We start from the raw sequence: 24,507 nt of genomic DNA, 5'->3' as shown, positions 1-24,507 counted from the left end.
TCGCTCCTGGAGTTGGCGATGGAGGGTCCCACGTGCCCCCTGAACTCCCACGGCCATTTGCCCAACCACCATCTCTTGCTCGGTCCGTTTTTCGCTTGGTCTCTTTGCTTCTGCCTTTGCCCCAGAGCCTGCAGTGATCCCTGATGATGTGCGGCAGGTCATCTCGTTTCTGTGCAAGTTCTCCAAGGCTTCCCGTTTCACTCAGTAAAAGCCGAGGTGCATCCCACAGCGCCGCGGACCTCAGGTCCCCCGTGACAGAGCTTCCGGAGGCCGCCGGAGCGCGCTGGGGCCCGCGGGCCACGTGGGGTGGCGTGCTGGCCGCGTGCGGGTGGCTTTCGGGGGGACGGGTATCTCTAGACGCTGATGGAGAACTACAGAGCTCCGTGCAGCCGCTTCTACCCTTAGACTCTTTCTTAATGAAATAGGTTTCACATTTAAAAAATCATTTCATTTTCAAAACATAATGAATGTTGGGGCCAATTTTCCTTTGCTATTTGATCACGTATCCATGGATAGAGGAGTGAATTTTTTTTTGAATTTTTGTGGAGTCTAATATTCAAGTGTATGTTTTCTAAACGAATTATTTGTGTAGCTGGCAAATTATATTTGAAAAGAATTCACTTGGCTGGTATCTGCCCATGCTTGTCAGATGGGAGGACGCTCACGCCATTCATTTAAAAATGATGAGGAATAGCTTTTAATTAGCTTTAAAAGGCCTGGGATGGATTACAGTCACATTTCCCCTAACTGCTCATTTTAGGATTATTCACATGCATTTTTTTTTTCTTTAAACACACATCCTAATTCCAAAGTAATTGGTCACAATTATCTTTCCTCTTTTCATCAGCCTGTTCGTAATGATGTCTTCAAAGGGAAATAGCCACGTCCATAAATGTTCGTTGTCATTGTTTACATGTTTTGGTTCAATAAATATTTGCCTAAATAAAGTATCTTCCCTGTACCACTTTTCTCCGACCTCTCCTTTATTTACTAACACTTAGGCAAACCTTTAGAAACAGATTTTAAAAACACAAAATTAACACAATAAAAGAAACACATGGTGTTTACTTTATCTAAGAATTCATAATCATTTAAAATTATTTTTTTAAAGATTTTGATAGGAAGGATATACTTTTGTAATCCCCATAAAGGACCTAAGCAGGAAGAAAAAATAAAGAATAAAAGCAATATATTAATAAAACATTTAAAGAGTAGAATTGACAAACAACTAATAACTTTTTAAATTATTTTTCCAGTTTTATTGAGATAGTTGACATCTTTGTGTAAATTTAAGATGTACATGTTTTGATAGCAAAATGATTACCACTGTAGCCAGTTCCTCTTTTACATTATGTAATTACCACTTTTTATGATGAGTGGATTACGTGATTTTTCTTTCATTCTGTTAATGTGGTATCTGTTTATTGACTGGTGTGTTGAATTATCCTTACACTCCACAGATGAATGCCACTTGACTGTGATGTAAGATCCTTTTAATGTATGAGATGAATTCAGTTTGCTAATATTTTGAGAATTTTTACATCTGTATTCACAAGGGAGAATGGTCTGTGGTTTTCTTGTGTCCTTATCTGGCTTTGGTATCAGGGTAGTGCTGGCCACATAAAAAGTTTGGGTGTGTTCCCTCTACAAATTGTGGGAGAGTCTGAGAAGGATTGGCACTGATTCTCTTTTAAATGTTTGGTAGTCACTAATGAAACCATTTGGTCCTGGGCTTTTCCTTATGGGGAGATTTTTGATGACTAATCCAATGTTACTGCACTGTGCAGATTTTCTATTCATGACTTAGTCTTGGTAGCTTATATATTACTAGGGATTCTTACATGCATTTTTTGAATTATATATCTTTTTTGGCATGTTACCAAGCAGGACATATTTAATTTTTTTGGTTACGTGTACATTCTGTCCTCTATGAAACTCCATTGTGCATATTCACTGTATTTAAACTGTCCACTCTCCTGATAGTGTAACCTGATTCACATGTAATTGGCCATTACAATAGGTAACTTTATAGGATTTCTCATACACGTCTCCGTTTGGATGTGTGCAAAATTCGCATTGCGATATATCTATCTCTTATCTTTCTCTCTATATATACATATATGTCTAGAAATAGAATTACTGGGTTGAAATTTATTTGTAAAACTAATTTGTAAAACTACTGTAGCTCAAGATGGTCTTCCAGAATGGCTGCACTAGTCTGTGCCCCAGCCATGGTGTGTGAGTGTTCCTACTACCTCCAATGATACACACCTACACGTTGTATTTTGCAGTTTCCTAATTTTTATTAGGCTTATAGACAATGTACAATGCTCTACTCAAGAAAACTCATTTCAATTGTATGAGAAAAATAGAATGCAAATTTCTACCTCCCATTTATCCACTTTGCCCCAAAATAAAAAATCATAAGAATGCAACCAAGAATAAAAGGAGTGAGACAAAGAAGATACCATCGGTTATAAGAAAGCATGCTTGGCAAAGAAAATGGTGGGCCTGGACTTAAGATCTTTATGCAAAACAAGTAACTGGGAATGCTGTGTGGATTTGAAGTCTGAAACATTTCTAAAACAGCCAAAGCATAGTAGAAAAAAACTTGAATAGAAATTCCAAATTTCGATAAACTTCTGTGGTGCTGAGTAAAAGCGTGTTTCTTTTTGATTAGTTGAATATTATGGATACTGAAATTCTCAACATTAATGGAAAAATAGAAGTTAAAACATCTTAATATAAGAAAGAATGTTAGCAAAAATAGAAATCTGATTTTCTCAGTATTTCACTAAATAAAAAGAAATGAACAAAAGACATGGTATGTTGAGAAAAAAGGGAAGAAAGGAAACAAGATTAACGTAACATCCAGTAAATGAAAAAATGGAATGATAAGTGCAAAGTCATAGCTATCAAAATAATCACGTCTTTTAAAATGCCTTACTAAAATACAAAGACAGATTTTTAAAAGTAAACAGCAGAAGCAAATATTCCAAATATGCTACTAAAACACCTCTCATCAAGCCCAACTGCACAGAGAGCCCTGAACAAAGGACAGAGAAGGGGGAAAGGAAGGACCAGGAAGAGAATTGCTGAGTTACTGAGTCCTGGTGGAGAAAGGCATCTTCAAGTGCCCCCACATCCTCTCCCTGACCCTGCCTCCCCCCATAAGGGGTCTCAGCAGAGGCACTTGAGGGAGGTCTTGGCCAAGGGCCACCCCTGAACGCAGGTGCCCAGGCACAGAGTGCAGGTCTTCCTAAGAGTGTGGCTGCCTGGAGGGCGGAAGGCTGAGTCTTTGACTGAAACTCCCTCCAGGGACGCCTGTGTGTTGTCTGTGCACCAAGTTCAGGTGTCGGGGGCGGCCACGTGAAGCCTTTGTCATTGCCTGGGGCTGGACCTAAAGGATCACCCAAGGGTTTGGGTCTGAAACTGGACTCCCCAATGAAACTACTGTGAAATTTAAAAAATCTAAGAGCCAAAAATAACAGTTACTTTGTAAGCTGGGAAAAAGAAATTTCATACCTTAAAAAACTTAGGTGTCAAAATATCACAATGGACATGGCATTCTTTTTTAATTTTAGAGTACTTCTAATGTCAGAAATAGTGAAAGGATGATTATTGAAAAAAATGATACTGTATTGTCAAAATTAGCAGATGATGTGATTCTTTTTCCCCCTCTGGAAAACCTGAGTTCCATTAGAAAATCACCAATAAACAATATTTTGGAAAAGTGGTTGGAAACAAAGTCAACTAGCAATATACAAATAATAGCAATCAACTAATACACATAATAAAGGAGAAGAAAAACCTGTGTCTTAAAATAGAACCCCTAATACCTAGCGGTAAATTTTTAAAAAATCAGAAAGCAAAGGAACCATCAGAAGCACCAATATGACCTTTATGAAGAAGAGTATACAGTTTCATCAAGGAAGATCCCTAAATGGAAAGAATCAGTATTGTGAGCATGTCAAATGTTATGAAGCCAGTCGATGGATTTCCGAGGGAGTTTTTTGAAAATAAAATTGAACAAGCGGAATTAAAATTTCTCTGCAAGTAGATATGGAGAAATGAAGCCAAGGAAATATTTACAGGAGTGAACATCTCTTTGATATCAAAATATACTATAAAGTTATGCTAATAGTATATTGATGCGAACAATTTCATGAAAGAATTACATGGTTTAGAAACAAACATCTATATAAGAAAACTTATAACTAATCTCGTTGGAAATGTCAATGTTCCACACAATGAAAATTAGAAAAAGTTGAATCCACATCTGACATTTCATAATAAAGAATTCCAGATGATTAAAAGTTAAATGTAATATTACTCTGACATTACACGCAAATGTTTTTATAATCTTATGGAAGACAATAACAGGCAATAAGTATACAAGACACAAAATTTTAAGAATTTTGAAAAAAGAAATACTGAATATTTTAGCATTGTAAAGATATTATCTAACCAAGATATGTTTCTTCATTATTTGCCATTTATATGCCTGCAAAGACTTGAAAACACATTGAGGGTTTTTTTGGTAAATATATAAGAAATGTGCAAAAATACCCCTAAGAACTTCACAGAAGAAATGAGGTAGCCAATAATTATATTGTAAAGATAGTTAACTGTATTAATTAGTTAAGTATTAATAACTCAGCAGCATCGATTAAAATACACTGTCATGCATCTGACCACAGCATGAATAGATGGATGGGCGACAGTGGAGGTTCGCGTGCACTGGTGAGGGGAGTAGGAATAACTTCAGTGGGAGCAACTTAGCGACTGATGTCTATCCAGCTTAATCACACATTGTTTTGAGCGAACAATGCTACTGATGTTGGAATCTGTCCTACGTAAATGTTCGCCTGTGTGCACAAGGGTGTAGTAAACACCGTGGCCCCTGCAGATCCTCCTTTCCAGGTGGAGGCACACGTTGCCCCCGGCTGCTGGCAGTGTGGGTAGAGGGCTCACAGTGCAGTCTCCCTCTGGGCATTGTCCTTGGCTGGTAGGTGACATCCTGGGGTGGCCCGCATTCAGTGACTGGTCTGTTCAGGAGTCCAGAGGCCCAGCTGTGGCCTGAATTGGGAACAAGTTTGAGGGCCGCTGCAGCCCCAGGGTACCTCCTGGGATCAGCAGAGGTTGGAGGTTCCGCAGTAACTGTATCACTTTCCTCTCCCTCTGCCCAGTTGTGTTGCCCTGACTTCTTTTAGGCGTGGCTTCTGAGGACACACCCTGTGTTAGTTTCTAAAGGATGTTATAATGAAGTACCCCAAACTAGGAGGCTTAAAGCGATAGCAATTATTCTCACATTCCTGGAGGCTTAGAGGTTCCAAAGGCAAGTTGTGGGCAGGGTCCTGCTCTCTGAAGGCTGCAGAAGAGAATCGATCCCGTGCCTTTCTCCGAGCTCCTGGTGTTTCTAGTTTGCAGATGCCTCACTCCAGGCTCTGCCCTGGTGTCACGTGATGTTCTTTCTGTGCAGCTTCACACTGTCTTCCCCCTGCCACGTCTGCCTCCCTGTCCCTTCACTGTTTCTAAGGCACCAGTGTTGCTGGATTAGGATGGAACCTAGTGACCTCATCCTAATGACTGTACCTTCCAAGACCCTATTTCCAAATAAGGTCTCATTCACAAGAGGTAGGACTCCAGCACATCTTCTGGGGACACGATTCATAACCATTCTCAGTCTCATCACAAATCAGGGCTGTGAATTGTTACCCTTCCTCTGTGCTACACAGAGAGGATTAGACTCTTCCTTCTTTCCTGATAACTTTCTGTAAATTCCTAAAGGAAAAATAAAATGTTAGAATAAAGTATAAGTTTAAACATGTAACAATGTCCTCATTGTTTTCTGAATCAATTTAAAGCTTTCTTCTCATTTGGACTATGAAGAGTGGCTATTTGGAGACAGACTGCATTGGTACACAGGTAAATTTTCCCTAACTCAATACACATTTTTAAAACCTTGCTCATTTGACTGAGTTTGCAATCTTCCAAAATATTTAGGCAGTTAATTTGTGAATGTGTTGACTCCACTTCTGGAGAGTTTCAGAAAGGGTTGCACAAATGGGCTACAGTATTACTAACCGCCAGCTGTAATTTTGAGCCAGATTAACAGAAATGCGTTATTATCTTCTGTGATTTTCTTCCCAGATTGCTTAATGTCTGCCTATGTACCCTCACAAAAGATAGACCTGCAGCACGACATGATGACTTATGACAGCTTTTTGAGGTATTTGAACAGTTACTGTCGTCATGTAAACAGCCTGATAACTTGCCTGCCTGAGGTGCTTAGAGTCTGGATAGATGTCAGTTTTGTGAGGTTTTCCTAAAAATTGGAGTAAGGAACAGCAGAGAAGCAGTGCTGTAACAATGAAAGGGGCTGGGAAAGGGAAATCTACAAAGTTATTTTTTTGAATATTTACACTAGTATTTGACAATTAAAAAATAGTTGTATGTAATGACCATTGTTCATTCCTACCCTCTCTCCCCCCATGCCCTTAGATCTGTGATTCTTTGAGAGGGGCTTAAGGGTTATAACATCAAAGATGCAGAAAATTGTTTTAAAATCTCACTTATAAATCTCACTAAGCCTGCACAAAAATGGCATAAAGTCAAAAGAAAGGCAAGCATTTATCTTGTGACGTTATTAACACCCTCTCTGCAAGGAGAGGACGGTTAACTTGTTTTTCTTCATGAAACAATTTTTTTTTTCCTGAAACAGTTAAAACTGCATACAGTAAATTGTCCTCCCTCTGTGCTCAACACCTGGTTTCATATATTGCCCTGCACGGGATGTCATCTCCCAGGACGCCGTGGAGGAGTTGCTGGGCTCAGCTAAAACAAAACCCACTTGCTCCGACACAAGGCATCTGGCCGAGTTGTTTACTTGTTCTGTGGCTTCTTAAATGAATGCAAAACACATATCAGCTGTTCTAGTAAAAGCAGCTTCCTAATCATCAGTGCCCAGGACAACTAGGTAACCAATTCACCATTTTCTGAGCATCAAAGTTTTAAATTCTTTTAACTAACATTTTATGACTGTAAAGGCAATTGATATAATTTTAACCTAATATTAACCGGAGTGGTCTTAGAAGTAAACTATTGTATGTGTCTTTTTGGGAATGGCAACCTGAAAGTGAATTATACTATCCATGCCCAGTTCTTTTAAAAAGAAAAAGAAAAAGTAACAGTGTCTCCACCTACAACTTCAGTAATGAGCTATAGTAATCAACGTGGTCTTCTGTGTAGGTAAGTTGATAATCTAATAATCATGAACTGTTTCTTTGCTAGTTATTTTTATTCTTATTGATTTTACTGTACTTGTCTCTGCCATGAATCAATAAAAGCTTAAAACATAGTCTCCAAACAGAGAAATGATTCCCTTTCCTTCAACACTTTGCTCTGGTCTAACGTGAAATCAAGTTCAGAATTTCTACATCCTGTTTATGAGTCTACATATACTACCACATCAAATACATCTCAGGTGAGAAACAAATTCTCTCTTGGCCATTCTTCCTTCTTAAATCCTATCAACTTAAATAATTTTGGCAGATTTTTAACTACCTTGTTCTGTGATTCCAACATACTCAAGAAAAGGCTTCTTCACCTCTGGTTTCCCCTGTTAAGTCGTATAGATGTCATTCTAAATTATGCCCTAAACCAGACCCTAACTATTGCTCCATGATCTGCCATTGTTTCTTTGTCCAAATTTACTTCTCCATAGCTTTCTTGCATTTATGCAACAAGGCTTTAACAAACAGCTAGTCCAGGCTGGATGTTGGCCTAACAGGAGAGAGATCCTGTTGTTTGTTTTTTTGTGCAAACAAAAATTGCACAATAAGTTGTTTCACTGCGTTGGTAATAAGCCCTGTTAAGAAAAACCATGAAGAGCAAGTTGTCTTGGTGACAGTGATGTTTCAGCGGATGCTGAGATGTTGGAAAGAGTTAATGGGGCAAAGTGGTGGTGATCAGTTCAGGAATGAAGACCCACTTACGAGAAGCCCTTGAGGCAGAAAATCGAAGACCAGAACATCTCACCTCTGAGAGGACAGCGGTGCCCTAAGACTGGTGAGGGTCAGGGCCAGTTCATGCAGGGGGTGATGGGGACAAGCTGAGGATATGATGGTACCTTCTTGGAGAAGCAGGAAGCTCTTTAAGGTTTTTAAGCAGAGAAGGAGGAAGGTGATGTTTGGAAGTTAAAGTATTCTGACTGCTAGTGAAGAAAACTGGAGGAGTGTGAATACAGGAGCCCAGGATATTGGGGGGCTAGTGAAGGATGTTGGGGAGATGATGGTGGCTGGGATCACTGTGACATCTTTGAAGATGCAAGAAGTGGGAAGATTGGAGAAATGCTGAGAAAGTTGAGTTGACAGCACCTGGAGAAAGTTAACTGGATGTGAAGGTAAAAAGCATTTCCGGGGGGGCAGGCTTTGGTGCCGTTTCCCAGGTGGGGGCCCCGGATGAAGGGCAGCCTGTCATGTTGTCTGTCTCTGTGGTGAGGACCAGAAGGAATAGGCTACCGAGGCTTACCTGACTTAGAAGAACCTGGTTTGGGTCTGTCAGTCACCTGAGGTCATGACATCCCAGCACAGGTGTGTGGCTGTAGTAATTATAAAACCCAGAGGCCACTTGTAGCTGCGTCATTGTTACAGCTGCGACATAGCAGCTGGACATGTGAATGTGGCCTTTCTAGTGGATAAATCCCAGGGGACTCCCCAGCGCCTTCCTTCTACCCCTTAGAAGTTTCCTCCAGCTTCTACCAATGCTGCTTGAGAAGCTGAGGACAAACTCCCACTGAGATGGGGAAAAGCTGCTCTCAGGGAGAAATCGTGATTTTGTTTTATTCTTTATTACACACTTTCTATCAAACGCACTGCAGAGAGAGATGTGGAATTGTGAGTTTTGTTCTGGGACAGTTGCCTATGAGACATTCAAGAAAGGACGTCAACTAGGTAGTTGGATGTGCTGATTTGGACTTAAATATTTTGTCTGGGCTGGAGAGACATGTTTAACAATCCTCCAAAGACCTGGAAATAATTTTATTTAACTACCTATATAGTAGTGAATATGTTCCCCGACACTGTTCTACATGCTTTTACAAGTAGCAATTAATCATCAAAACCGCCCCCAAAGTTTCGTGCTGCTATGATGTCCATTTTATAGGTGGGGAAACTGAGGCACAGAGAAATGGCTTTTTTAGAGGCACACAGCGGGGCTGTGGTAGAGCTGGGATTATGAATGCAGGCTCACTGTAAAATTTGAGCTCTTCACCACTGTGCTCTGCTGTCTAAGGAAAGGGTCAAGACTAAAACCAAGCAGGGGTCTAGGAGCCCTCCTTCTAGGCGCCCTGAGTCGCTCCAACAGTTACATCACAACTGGTGATCAGCCAGCAGCAAACTTAATTCAAATCTTCCTTCCTTGCTGCAGACATCCTCCTCCTCTATTTTCTTAGGTCCTTTGATCTCCCTCCAACTGCCAGGAATTAGACACCATTGGACAGGAATTACTGAGTGGCTGCCACCATCTCAGCAGAGTCTGTGCTTTCTCTTCCCTCTCCCGGTCAAGCTCTTTAAAAAAAAAAAAAAAAAGTTTATACCTGGGGAGAGAAACACCACCCAGATGAGAACCATCAGAGGCTGTTTATTCAGCACTTGCTGCAGCAAGAGGGTCCCCCACCATCCCTTGTGTTTGACAGACACTCGAGGGCAGGTGGGGTTGGGGAAGCTTTACGGTGAAAAAACAAAAGGTGAGGCTGCAGGTGTGTCTGGACCAGAGGCCGGGGGCGCAGGGACGCTGGCGGTGGGCTCACCGGGAGCAGGGCCCCTGTGTGATTGGTTCGGGAGCAGATGTGCTTTTCTCCGGTTCCAGTTGGAAGTGAAGGAAAATCTAGGAAAGCGGTCAGGTACCGATGGAGTCCTGGCTGCATGGAGCCCGGCGTTGCAGAACCAACCCGGGTGTGGCTTCCGGGGCTGGTTGCCCCAGGGGGTGGGGCAGCGCGCGCTCTCGTCTGTGGCCTGGCAGGTGTCCTGTGACACCTTCCGCCCCTCATACCCGCTGTTCATCACTCTCTCACATTCCTGAAGCACTTTCCTGAACTTCTGCGATCCCACCACCCTCCTGGATCTGGTGCCCTTTTCGTGTGTTTATTGGGGGAGGGGGTGCGCTCTCCTTGCTGTTCATTTAGTGGCGCTGTTGGCCAAAGTCTCCCCACCTCTCAGAGCCTTGTCTTTACCCTCGTCTCAACTTCTGCGTGTTGAAGTCCATGTCCCAGCCAGACTCACCTGCAGAAAGTTTCAGCTGACCTGGAAAGCCTCTCCCATCCTTTCCACCTGGGTACCGAACTCCTCTTTACTTGTAAACCTCAGCTGAGATGTCCGTTCCCCCGGAAAGCTTTCTGGGAACCCTCAGAGTCTGCGCTCCCGGAGTCCCTCTCTTAGGACACTGTTTTTAAAACACTGATCACATTGTGTTGTGTTGTCTATTAATTCGTACTTTCTCCCCCAAACTCTAAACACTTCTAGGGAAACAGCTACCAGTATAGAGCCCCGTAGAGCAGGCAGCCAGTAAATGTTTCTTAAAATAATGAATTGATTCAAAACTGAGTGTGAGAAAGCAGAGCAAAGCTCGCGAGGTTCCCAGCATCCTTCATGAGCCCCTGGGGGAGGGGCAGGCACCCTTCATGGGAAGGCGCGTTCTGTAAGCTTTTGTAAACTGGTCAGCAATGAGATGGAAAACCAGACATGCAGATCTTTGGACTAGAAAGCAGACGACTTCCTACTCTTGGTCGTGAAATGTGGAAACCAGAAGGCAGAGGAGGGATGCGCCCCGAGGCCGTGTTGGGAATCGGGGAGCAGAGGGGCTTGGGCTTCCTCAGGCCTCCTGACCGCGGGGACCTGCCAACCGTAACCGCCCGCGGTGAGCTCTCCTTCACCAGGTTCATTTCACAAGATGATTTTTTGCGAAGGGCAAGCGATGTCCGTCTTCCACCTTGAAAGTTCATTAGAAATTGAAAAAGCTTATCTGGAAAAGACTGAACACTTTCGCCCCAGCACGGAGACCATCCTACGATGTGTTAGTTTCAGTGTCCTTCTGGACGACTGGCATTGGTTTATTTCTCTGTGACTTTTTCTTGTCAAAATTATTTTTCAATGTCCTTTGTGTATAGATAAAATAAAATAAAAATCCTGTTTCATTCTCCGGGAACTTAATCTTAGGAAGGTTCTGACTTGTCTGAGAAGAAAGGACTGGAATCTGAATTCCCACTCGAGGGGGGCTCACCTGAGGAATCTGGTTGAGCCCCCCAGGCACATGTGTTGTGATGGGCTGTGTGAGGGGAGGAGGGGGCTTACAGATCCCGTCATCACAGGAGCAGGGTAAGTGAGTGTGGACTTTGCTGCTTCCCCTCTAAGGCCAGATTGCTCAAGGAGTGTGTATGGGGCTGCTATTACACCCGCGGGAAACCTGGAGTCAGCTTCCTGTCTGCAAGGTGGATCCCTGCAGTGTCCTTCCTGTGCATTGCCACTCAGTCATCTATGACTCCGTGAATTTCGTTTTTTTCCTTGCTTTTGCATATAAGTCTTTTCTGGTCCTAATGTGTAACAGTTATAGCGTTACCTTGATTTTCCAGAACCTGTGTGTTTCTGAGCTCATACCTGTAGGTGCCGAGAGACTGACAGCTTTACTTCAAGCTCAGTTCTGTGTGGAAACTTGTGGGATCTTACTACAATTTCAAGTGCATTGATAAATGCCTTGAAACTTAAGGGAAAAAGAAACAAGATCCATTTATACCTTTTAGTCACTTTGTAAATGTGAATTGTTGGATGAAGGAATTTTTTCCTCCTAGGTTTTTCTGTGTGGTCTAAGAAATCAATTGACATCAGAAAGAATAACAGGAGAAAATTAAAGTTTAAAAAAATCATATATACATGGGAGAGATCTAGAAAAATGGAATAACTCAACAAAATGGCTGAGATTCTCACCTTAAATATCTTCACCTAAAGACAAAAGAGGATTTGGGGATAGAGCTTTGGGGCCTCAAAGGGGAAGAAGGCAGTTTACACGGAGATGGAAACTGGTCCAGGCAGAGACAGCGGGACAGAGCGGACTCAGATCCTGAGGCCCTGCTAGGATTTGCCCCGACACCCAGCCCATAATCTTGGCAGATAGCTCTGGTGATGGCTCTGCTCCAGGAATTGGCCCTTTATCTAAATTCTTTTAAGCATTTGGGGGAAAGTCAATGATGCTTCCTGAGTTTTGGGGCCTTGATTATTTTCAGCTTGAAATAATCCACAAACCAAAAGAGATATTTTAGGGTGGCAAATATTGTTCCCCTATATAATCAATTTACAATCAAATTTACTTTGGAAAAATTAAAGACATGGAGTTCTAAAAGACAAAAGCAAAACCCCCAAAAACCCAAAAAACAAACAAAAAAACCTGCTCAGTTCTGAGGGCTGACTTTTACCTGTTACTGACTCTGTGACTTGTTCTGATTCCAAATCCCTGGCTTGGTGTTGCCCACCTGTCTCTGCATCGTCACCTCTGCCTGCACCACCCTTCACGTGGTGTCCCCACCTCCACACCTCCTCGTACCCCACACGCCCTGAGCAGCTTGGCTCCTCACCCAGGCTCACCCACAGGCAAATACTTTGTCAGAATGCAATTCCTGGAAAGAGAAATCTAAAAACACTGGATGAGGAGTGAGTTAATACTTTTTTTTATTCTGCTAAATTTTATTTTAACTTATTTTATTTTTAATTTAAATTTTGCATTATATTAGTTGATTTACAATGTTGTTTTAGTTTCAGGTGTCCAGCAAAGCAATTCATTTATACATATACACATTCTTTTCCCTTATAGGCTATTACAGATTATTGAATAGAGTTCTCAGTGTTATGCAGTAGGTTCTTGTTGATTATATTATAAATAGTAGTGTGTATTTGTTAATCCCAAACTTCTAATTTATTCTCTCCCCACCCCTGCCTTCCCCTTTGGTAACCATAAGTTTATTTTCAAACTCTGTGAGTCTGTTTTGGTTTCAAAAATGTTTATTTGTATCATTTTTTAAGATTCCACATATAAATGATATCATATGAAACTTCTTTCTCTGTCTGACTTCATTTAGTATGATAATCTCTAGGGCCATCCATGTTGCTACAAATGACATCATTTAATTATTTTTATAGCTGTGTAATATTCCAATGTATATATGCACCATGTCTTCTTTATTCATTCCTCTGTTGATGGACATATAGGTTACTTCCATTTCTTGGCTATTGTAAATACTGCTGCAGTTGAACACTGGGGTGCATGTATCATTCCAAATTATGGTTTTCTCCAGATATATGTCCAGGAGTGGGATTGCTAGATTATATGGTAGATATATTTTTAAGGAACCACCATACTGTTTTCCATAGTGGTTGTACCAATTTACATTCCCACCAACAGTGTAGGAGGGTTCCCTTTTCTCCACACCCTCTCCAGCATTTACTGTTTGTAGACTTTTTGATGATGGCTATTCTGCTGGTGTGAGATGATCTCTCATTGCAGTTTTGATTTGCATGTCTCTAATACTTACCAATGATGAGCACATCTTTTCATGTGCTTTTTTGGCCATTTGTATGTTTTCTTTGGAGAAATCTCTATTTAGATTTTCTTTCCCATTTTTTTAATTGGATTGTTTGTCTTGATAATTGAGCTGCTTGAGCTGTTTATATATTTTGGAGATTAATCCCTGGTTGGTTGCATCATTTGCAAATATTTTCTCCCATTCTGTGGGTTTTTTCATTTTGTTTATGGTTTTCCTTTGTTATGCAAAAGATTTTAAGTTTAATTAGGTAACATTTGTTTATTACTCTAGGAGGTGAATCCAAAAAAAGATTGCTGCATTTTTTGTCAAAGAGTGCGCTGCATATGTTTTCCTCTAAGAGTTTTATAGTATCCAGTCTTAAGTTTAGGTCTTTAATCCATTTTGAGTTTATTTTTGTGTATGGTGTTAAGGAGTGTTCTAATTTCATTCTTTTACATGTGGCTGTCCAGTTTTCCCAGCACCATGTATTGAAGGGACTGTCTCTTCTCCATTGTATATTCTTGCCTCCTTTGTTGTAGATTAATTGACCATAGGTGCAGGGGTTTATTTCTGGGCTTTCTATCCTCTTCTAGTGATCTATAAGTCTGTCTTTTTGACAGTACCATACTGTTTTGATTACTGTAGCTTTGTAGTATAGTCTGAAGGTAGGGCGCCTGATTCCTCCAGCTCCGTTTTTCTTACTTAGCATTGCTTTGGTTATTTGGGATCTTTTGTGTTTCCATACAAATTGTAAAATTTTTTATTCTAGTTCTGTGAAAAATGCGATTGGTAATTTAATAGGAATTGCATTGAATCTGTAGGTTGCCTTGGGTAGCATAAAGATTATGATGGTATTGATTCTTCAAATCCAAGAACATGATGTATCTTTCCATCTGTTTGTGTCATCTTCAATTTCTTTCATTAGTGTCTTACAGTTTTCAGAGTACAGGTCTTTTGCCTCCTTAAGTAGATTTATTTCTAGGTATTGCATTCTTTTTGACACAATGTTAAATGGGATTGTTTCCTTAATTCCTCTTTCTGATTTTTTGTTGTTAGTGTATATAAATGCAAGAGATTTCTGTGTATTAATTTTGTATCCTACAACCTTACCAAACTCATTGATGAGCTCTGGTGGTTTTCTGGTGGCATCGTTAGGATATTCTATGTATAGTACCTTGTCATCTGCAAACAGTGAGAGTTTTACTTTTCCAATTTGGATTCTTTTTATTTTTCTTTTCTGACTGGTGTGGCTAGGACTTCCAAAATTATGTTGAATAGTAGTGGTGAGAGTGGACATCCTTGTCTTGTTCCTAATCTTAGAGGAAATGCTTTCAGTTTTTCACCTTTGAGTATGATGTTAGCTGTGGGTTTGTCATATATGGCCTTTATTAGGTTGAGGTAGGTTCCCTATATGCCCACTTTCTGGAGAGTTTTTATTGTAAATGGGTGTTGAATTTTGTCTAAAGTTTTTCAGCATCTATTGACAATCATATGGCTTTATTCTTCAGTCTGTTAATGTGGTGTATCACACTGATTTGCAGGTATTGAAAAATCCTTGCACCCCTGGGATGAATCCCACTTGATCATGGTGTGTGATGCTTTCAATGTATTGTTGGATTTAGTCTGCTAATATGTTGTTGAATATTTTTGTGTCTCTGTTCATCAGTGATATTGGTAATTTTTTTTGTGGCATCTTTGTCTGGTTTTGGTATCAGGGTGATGGTGGCCTCATAGAATGAATTTGGGAGTGTTCCGTCCTCTGCAATTTTTTGGAATAGTTTCAGAAGGATAGGTGTTAACTCCCATCTAAATGTTTGATAGAGTTTGTCTGTGAAGCCCTCTGGTCCTGGACTTCTGTTTATTGAAAGTTTTTAAATCACAGATTCAATTTCAGCACTTGTAATTGGTCTGTTCATGTTTTCTGTTTCTTCCTGGTTCAGTTTTGGAAGATTGTACCTTCTTAAGAATTTGTCCATTTCTTTGAGGTTGTCATTTTATTTGCATATAGTTGCCTGTAGTAGTCTCTTATGATCCTTTGTATTTCTGTGGTGTCCATTGTAACTTCTTGTTTTTCATTTCTAATTTTACCAGTTTCAGCCCTCTCCATTTTTTCTTGATCAGTCTGGCTAAAGTTTATCAATTCTGTGTATCTTTTTCAAAGAACCAGCTTTCAGTTTCATGGATCTTTTCTATTGTTTTCTTTGTCTCTGTTTCTTTTTTTTTTCCTGCTCTGATCTTTATGATTTCTTTCCTTCTAACTCTGGGTTTTGTTTGTTCTTTCTCTAGTTGCTTTAGGTGTAAAATTAGGATGTTTGAGATTTTTCTTGTTTCCTAAGGTAAGATTGTATTGCTATAAACTTCCTTCTTAGAACTGTTTTGCCACATCCCATAGGTTTTGGGTCTTCAATCTTTCATTTTCATTTGTCTCTAGGTATTTTTTTGATTTCCTCTTTGATTTCTTCAGTCATCTGTTGGTTGTTTAGTAACATTGTTTAGCTTCCATGTGTTTGTGTTTTTTTTGTTGTTTTTTTTTTTTAGTTTTTTTCCTTGTAATTGATTTCTAATCTCATAGCCCTGTGGCTGGAGAAGAATCTTGATATAATTTCAGTTTTCTTAAACTTGCTGAGGCTTGTGTTGTGGCCCAGCATGTGATCAATCCTGGAGAATGTCCTTGTGCACTTGAAAAGAATGTGTATTTTGCTGCTTTCAGATGGAATGTTTTATAAATATCAATTAAGTCATCTGGTCTAATGTGTCGCTTAAGGCCTGTGTGTCCTTATTGATTTTCTGTCTGGATGATCTGTCCATTGATGTAAGTGGGGTGTTAAAGTCTCCTACTATTTTTGTGTTACTGTCAATTTCTCCTTTTATGGCTGTTGACATTTACCTTACATATTGAGGTGCTCCTATGTTGGTGCATATATATATATATATATATATAGAAAATTGTTATATCCTCTTCTTGGATTGGCTCCTTGATCATTATGTAGTGTTCTTCTTTGTCTCTTATAACAGTCTTTTCTTAAAAGTCTACTTTGTCTGATATGGTTATTGCTACTCCAGGTTTCTTTTGATTTCCATTTTTGCTTGCAATACCTTTTTCCATCCCCTCACTTTCAGTCTGTACATGTCCCTAGATGTGCTGTGGGTCTCTTGTAGACAGCATGTATGGTGTCTTTTTTTACATCCATTCAGCCAGTCTGTTTTTTTTGTTTGGAACATGAAATCCATTTACATTTAAGGTAATTATGGATATGTATGTTCTTAGTGCCATCTTGTTAATTGTTTTTGTTTTTGCAGGTCTTTTTGCTTCCCTTCCTCTTTTGATCTCTTGTGACTTGGTGACTATTTTTAGTGTTGTGGTATTGTGTTTAGATTGCTTTTTTGTGTGTGTATCCTTTGTAGATTTTTGGTTTGTGGTTATGAGGTTTTGATATAGCAGTCTCTCTCTCTCTCTCTCTACACACACACATGATTGTTTTAAGTTGCTGGTGTCTTAATTTCAAATGCAGTTCCATTATTCTGCATTTGTACTCTCCTCTTCTCATCATTGCTCATTTTTATATTTGTGTGTAAATGATTTCCTACCTTTATGTTTGCCTTTACTGGTGAGATTTCCCATTTGTAATAATACTTTAAAAAAATATATTTACTTTCCATTTTCATCTCATTTACCTTTCCCAGTTTTCCTACAAGGTTTTCATATATATATTTTTAACATTAAACTTCTTTCAGAACTTACTTTAAAATGTTATGATGACTGAATTGCTGTAATTTATACATGATTGGCTGTCAGAAAGCAAAACATGGAGGGAGTTATTTTATCATAACATTCCTAAACTATCTGTTATACTTAATAGATAGAATACTTATTTCTGAGGCCTTTTGAAAGCACTCCTCTCTATAAATGTTTGAGTACAGGTACTCTTGTATTAAGAAAACATTATGCACACTTAAGACATACCTATTTTTATTTTCTGTATTCCTATTATTGGTTTGATACAACAAGGACATAAAGTTAAATAGAATTATTTTAATGATATCATCAAGAAAAATTGAAATTGTTAAGTAAAAGATGACTTTTAATAGATGAAAATATTTTTAAGCAAGGGAAGATAATAAATAGGCATGTTTTGTACCAAAGCAACATAATTGAAATTTCTTCCCTGAAGATGGCTTTGCCTCTTGAGCTTTTTTAATTGACATAGTTTTTTTTCTATATTGAATACTACACATTTACACATTTTAATATAAGCATGGCAAACTAACAATGAAATATCAGAAAAGTAATGTAATCAATCCCTTTTAAAATCACGTTAAAAAAATCCCAAAAAACTTAGGAATAAACCTCACCAAGGAGGTGAGAGACTTATATGCTGAGAAGTATAAAGCATTAATAAAGAAAACTGATGATTCATAGAGATGGAAAAATATCTCATGCTCTTGGATTGGAAGAATTAATATTGTATAAATGGCCTTAATACCCAAAGCAATCTACAGATTTAATGCAATCCCTATCAAATTACCCATGACCTTTTTCATAGAACTAGAACAAATAATCTTAAAATATATATGGAACCATAAAAGATCCAGAATTGCCAAAGCAATCCTGAGGGAAAATAACAGAGCAGGAGGCATAACCCTCCAAGGTTTCAGATAATACTATAAAGCTACAGTAATCAAAACAGCTTGGTACTGGCACAAAACAGGCAGATGGATCAATGGAATAGAATAGAGAGCCGAGAACTAAACCCACCCACCAATGGGCAATTAATCTTTGGCAAAGCAAGAATATACAATGGGAAAAAGACAGACTCTTCAGCAAGTGGTGTTGGGAAAGTTAGACAGCTGCACATAAATCAGGGAAACTAGAACACACCTTCACACCATACATGAAAATAAACTCAAACTTGAGGTGGCTTAAAGACTTAAGACATCACACCATAAAACTCCTAGAAGAGAACATTATAGGCAAAACATTCTCTGACATAAATTGTACCAATGTTTTCTTAGGTCAGTCTCCAGGGCAATAGAAATAAAAGCAGAAATAAATGAATGGGACCTAATTAAACTTATAAGCTTTTGCACAATAAAGGAAACCATAAAATGTAAAGAAAACCTATGGACTGGGAGAAAATATTTGCAAATGATTTTTTGTAAATAGCAGTATTTACAATAGCCAAGACATGGAAGCAACCTAAGTGTCCATTGACAGAGGAATGGATAAAGAAGGTGTGGTACATATATACAATGGAATGTTACTCAGCAATTAAAAAAAACAACGAATGAATGCCATTTCCAGCAATGTGGTTGGACCTAGAGATTATCACACTAAGTGAAGTAAGACAGAGAAAGACAAATATCATATGATATCACTTATATATGGAATCTAAAAAATTGATATAAATGAACTTATTTACAAAACTGAAACAAACTCAGACTTTGAAAACAAACTTATGGTTACCAAAGGGGAAAGGTGGGGATAAATTAGGAGGTTGGGATTAAAATATACACACTATTGGACATCCTAGGTGGCGCAGTGGTTAAGAATCTGCCTGTCAATGCAGGGGACACGGGTTCGAGCCCTGCTCTGGGAAGATTCCACATGCCATGGAGCAACTAAGCCCGTTAGCCACAACTGTTGAGCCCAAGTGCCGCAACTATTGAAGCCCACGTGCCTAGGGCCCGTGCTCCACAACAAGAGAAGCCACTACAATGAAGAGCCTGTGCACCACAATGAAGAGTAGCCCCTTCTCGCAGCAACTAGAGAAAGCCCGTGTGCAGCAATGAAGACCCAATGCAGCCAATAAATGAAATAAATATGTAAAATACACACACTATTATATATGAAGTAGATGATCAATAAGGACCTACTGTATAGCACAGAGAACTGTACTCTGTAATAACCTAAATAGGAAAATAATTTGAAAAAGAATATATCTATATATATATACATACATACATACTGAATCACTTTGGTATACACCTGAAACTAACACAACATTGTAAATCAACTATATTCCAATATAGAACACAAAATTTTTAAAAATAGTAAAAGGCTGACTGTCTTCTTACTAAGATAGGGACCAAGAAAAGGATGTCCACTCTTGTCATTTCTATTCAACATGGTGATGGAGGTGAGAGCAGGCAAGATTAGGCCTATAACAAAAAAAGGAAAAGAGTAAAGAAATTTCATTCCGATTGAAAAGGAAGAAGTAAAACTGTTTCTGTTTTGAGACAATGTGATTCTGTCTATAGGAAGTGCTGAGAAATCCCCCCAAACGGTATTAAAACTAATAAACAAGTTCAGCAAATTTGTAGGATGCAAGTTAACTACACAAGAATTAATTTTATTTTTATACACTGGTAAGGTAATACCTAAAAAAGAAATTAAGAAAACAATTTCACTTACCATATCAAACTAGAAAATTTATATGAAAAAATTTAACAAAATGTAAGATTTATCAATTGAAAGTGATAAAACATTGAAAGAAAATAAAGAAGGCAGTGAGGGCCGTAAAAAGTACTGTGTCTCTGCTCAGGCTCTTCTAGTTCCTGTTATGCTGTATTTGAGGAGTTTATATTCTGAAAGGATTTATGTGAAGAGTAGCTGATGATACTAATGCTGTTATTATACTAATATTTTTGGCCTTGTGAAAAAAAATCATCTATCAACCAGAAGTAGATTTGCTTATGTTGCTGATATGTCTGCTATATCTCAACACTGAGATGGAGATTCTTGATAACATGCAGCAGGAGGCTCTACTGATCCCCCAAATCAGAGGTAGAATAAATACCAAGTTCGCTGTTTCCAATTTACATCCTAGACAAACACTCCAGGATAATGTGCCAGCTCTGTGTTCAGTTCATGGATGTCAGAGAACTTGGTCTCTGTGGTGGTGCTAGAGCCAAGCCTTCTAACTTAATCCAGGTGAAAGATGATGGCAGGTTATGAGTTAAGTGGAGATAAAAAACCATCCTGCTTATGAGAGGCAGTAAATGCACAGATCTGGGCTCTGCTTAGTTACAGGTATGGGGGTCAGTAAAGATGGCCTACTGGTTTCTAGCTGATGCAACTTTTTGATGGGTGGTGTCTTTGAAGAAAAATTTATTCCGTGCTTTACGCTAACATATTGAGGATGGATTTAACAGAGAAGCAGGTGTAATATGACAAGTGCAAAAGAGAATAACAGAACAATACTATCTTCCTAGAAATTTTACTTCTACAAATGCCTCATAAATTTTATTTTCTGGAAACTGCATCATATTTTGTACTTTTGGTAACAGTTTTCCTGCCAAAGAAATATATTCTTTGAACTTCATACTGTTCACAGTTGGGCACAAAAATTTCATTAGGATTTCTTTTACTTTAGGTATTGCTTTTTAAGGTATAACCAACCAAATTCAGAATCTCATATCAGCTGCAAATGCATTCTTATTACTTCATAATAATGTTAAATAACCTTCCTAGGAATTTGTTTAGATTGTCTAAATTCTCTTTCCATTGGCCTCATTTTTCTAGTATAAAATAAACGATGTATAGTTGACTCTTTTAAGAAAAGTCTAATTTTCAAGTCGCAAATTGTATAAATGATCTCATATTTACTTTAGAGCATATAGTTAAATACAATATGCACAATTGTGATAATACTCAACAGTTTTTCTTCATTCACTGTTTTTCTTCAATTTTAAGGCAGGCACTGTTCACTGAGGCCAGTCTTTATTCCTGATTATTTGTACAACTTTAATATGTGCCTCTTCTCTGAAAATATTTTTATGTTTTTGAACAATATATTTCGTGAACATTATAAGAAATCTAATTTCATGAACATATTATAGAACTAGGCAGATTGTTTAAATATTAATAATTGTAGAAATTAAAGATCAAATTTGTGTCTATTTACACCCTGTGTACAGTTAGATTTCCACCCCAAAATTCAAAAAGCGATTTCACCAATATTTCTAGGTATACCTTTTTATTTATTTGGTATTTTATTAAGTTATTAACTAGTGGTGATTAAGGTATAAGTTATTAACTAGTGGTGATTAAGGTATAATAAAATCTTGTTTTCTAAACTGCAAGCTGATAGAGTTGAAGCTATGAGAATGATATAGTTGCTTTAAGTAGGGAAAAAACAATATATTAAAGAGTTTGTCTATTGATTTGTATGATAGGCTAGTTTTATGTTTTAATATCTAAAGCAGGGATGAAAAAAATCAAATACCTATGGTTCAGGGCAGCTAGGAGTTGCAAAGTTGAAGATTATGTATATTTAACAGGAAATGGTGAGGAGGAGACTGTGGTAAAATTGGAAAATTCATCCTTCTTTAAGTCATTAAAATTCAATTAATGAATAAAAACTTTACAATAGCCAACCTGGAAATTGATGTAACAGAATGAGTTTTGTTGTTTTAATTTTGTCATCAAAATATAGATCCTATAGAATTAGTTTAATTAAAAGATTGAAAGAATAGTCACAGGCTTGTAAAAGTTGGTCAGTTGGTAGTAAATTTTGATCTAACAACTAATTGCGATGTACTGCTTTTTCAGAATTTTTGTAGATTACCATAATATACCCCAATCAACTGACATACTAGACATAGATGGTGACTATTAAATGAATCATTTAATTGGAAAATTCAGTTTCTCTCTTTAAAAATATGCCTTATCAGTTAAGGAGCAGTTTATTTCTTCTCATGGTACTCTCTCTTTCACTCTTACACGTGCACACACATGCACAGACGCATACATGCGCGCACACACACACACAGGAAAATCCAACATCTGGTTTTTGATTGGGGGGATACCTATTGATTCATAGAGATATTATACACTGGTTAATCAGTTTTAAATCATTTCAACATATATATTACACATAGAAAACAACTGAGTAATTTTTAAATGGCATGCAAATAATTAAACAAATTACTTGTACATGGCACACTGTTCTACAAAATCGATTTTAAATTTCTGATTTAATGACTGATGTTCATCCTCAGCATTATTTACTTACTCCCTTATGCTGTTGTTCTTCTATGTATGTTTCCATCTGTAACTGTGTAATGCTTCATTTTTTCTGTTATTTTATTCATAATAGGTACCTTATACAGTGTCTCTTAACAGATAAATTACTAATGTGATAGTCCTGATCATCAAAAATATAAAGTACAAGCTCTGGCGAAATAAAATGCCTCATTCAATTGCTTTTTAAGAAACCATTTCTGAGGATTGCAATTAAATTTAACTGAATATTAACAAGCATTTATTTGTTTAAGCATTGAGCCACAATGATGCCTGGACTCTCTGTTTATCAGGCTCTGATCCAGGTTTTGGTCCATAAGCCATAACAAGACAAACGATGCCTCTGCTTTCATACAGCTTGTAGTTGAGTGGAATAGAATGGAAATAAGTTTAAAAAAGCAACATAATCAATAAAGGTACTACAATTGTGTCTAGTGTTGTGAATAAAAAAAATATGGTAGTAAAAATTGACTGGGCATCCTAGGAGGAGGATTTGTGAAGAGGTAACATTTGAGCAGGGATGTAAGTGATGGGGGAAAAAAAAGGTCTGAGAAAATCAGCCTGGGTGATGACTTGTGTCAGAGAAATGCCTTGAGTGTCTGAAAAAGAAGCTACACAAACTCCTCCCTTAGAGATGTGACTCCTCCAATGCAGTGTCAGAAATAGAGTCGCAAGTAGAACATATTCTTACATATCAATGTATTAACACATGTCAATATAGACATGTTTTAACATGTGTAATTAATTACACACAAATATATTAACATATACTTACATCTAATTAGTTTTTTACTGGAGTTTGAAATCCCCATTAGTGGATAATTTTCAGAAATTATCTGAAAGAAATCATATAAAAAATTATCTTTTATATTAATTTTGTACAAGGAAGTAGGCAAGACTTTATTCTCAACCTATTGAAATTGTTCTACAGTGAAGAGTAACAAACTTTTATTGGGAGACAGATTTAATATTTATATTGACAAAAGTAAAAACCTAGATTTTTGCCCTCCCATTGGATTGTGTTTGAGTGGATGGAATATGTTTTAGTAATTTTTCCTCTTTGAAATTTGGTCTTGATTGTAATTAGAAGTAGGATGAAGACAAAGTTACTGACAGCACTGACCTAGAAACTGAGTGGTTACAATGTTGGAAGGTTCATCTACCGCGGGAAAACGGATGGCTTTCCTCTGTCCATGGCTTTTCCCCACCGTGTCCTAGTCCGCTGGGCTCTGACTTTCTGATCACCATTTAACTTGCGTTGACCAAAGCAATATTTCCAAATTGTTTAAACTCTAGATTTTGGGTTGCCTTTTTTTGCATGAATGCACTGATGGCTCACTCTTTTTGTGGCCATGAGAACATCTTTGGACTAGCTATAGAACTTGTCATTGACTGCTGACAGAAATGTGAAAGTGCATGGAAAACAGATGAGTCACCTCCATCCTGCAGTAGCTGACTGCAAACCAACCCCAAGCCAGCTGAATCAAGTGAAAGGACCCAGTTGCCTCGGTACAGCTGCCTGGCCAATGAGCAGCTGCCCATAGGCACATGGATGACCCCAGATAGCACTGGAAGAAGCACCCAGTAGAACTATAGGTTAATGATTCATAGTATTGTGGTAAGCTGAGCTCAGATGTGGTTAGTTATACTGCAACAGCTAACTGAAATATACATGAATATTGAAATTGCTAAAAATTAAGACAGATGTAATATTAGAGAACAGCTAGTATGTAAATTCCTCAAAATTTTGTCAGTACAGGACAGCAAAATGGGGGGGAAATAGGAAAAAAAATCTGGGTGGTCATTGGCCATATGTGTTTTATAACTGGCTTTACCAAAAGGAAGAGTAAACTTCCCATGAGAGAAGGTAGTTTGGAAACGTGGAACAAGGATCCCAAGGAAGTTAGCGTCCTAC

This window comes from Hippopotamus amphibius, chromosome 11 (assembly GCF_030028045.1).
Source record: "Hippopotamus amphibius kiboko isolate mHipAmp2 chromosome 11, mHipAmp2.hap2, whole genome shotgun sequence".
In the NCBI taxonomy this organism is placed as follows: domain Eukaryota; kingdom Metazoa; phylum Chordata; class Mammalia; order Artiodactyla; family Hippopotamidae; genus Hippopotamus; species Hippopotamus amphibius.
Note: the sequence above shows the minus strand (reverse complement) of the source record.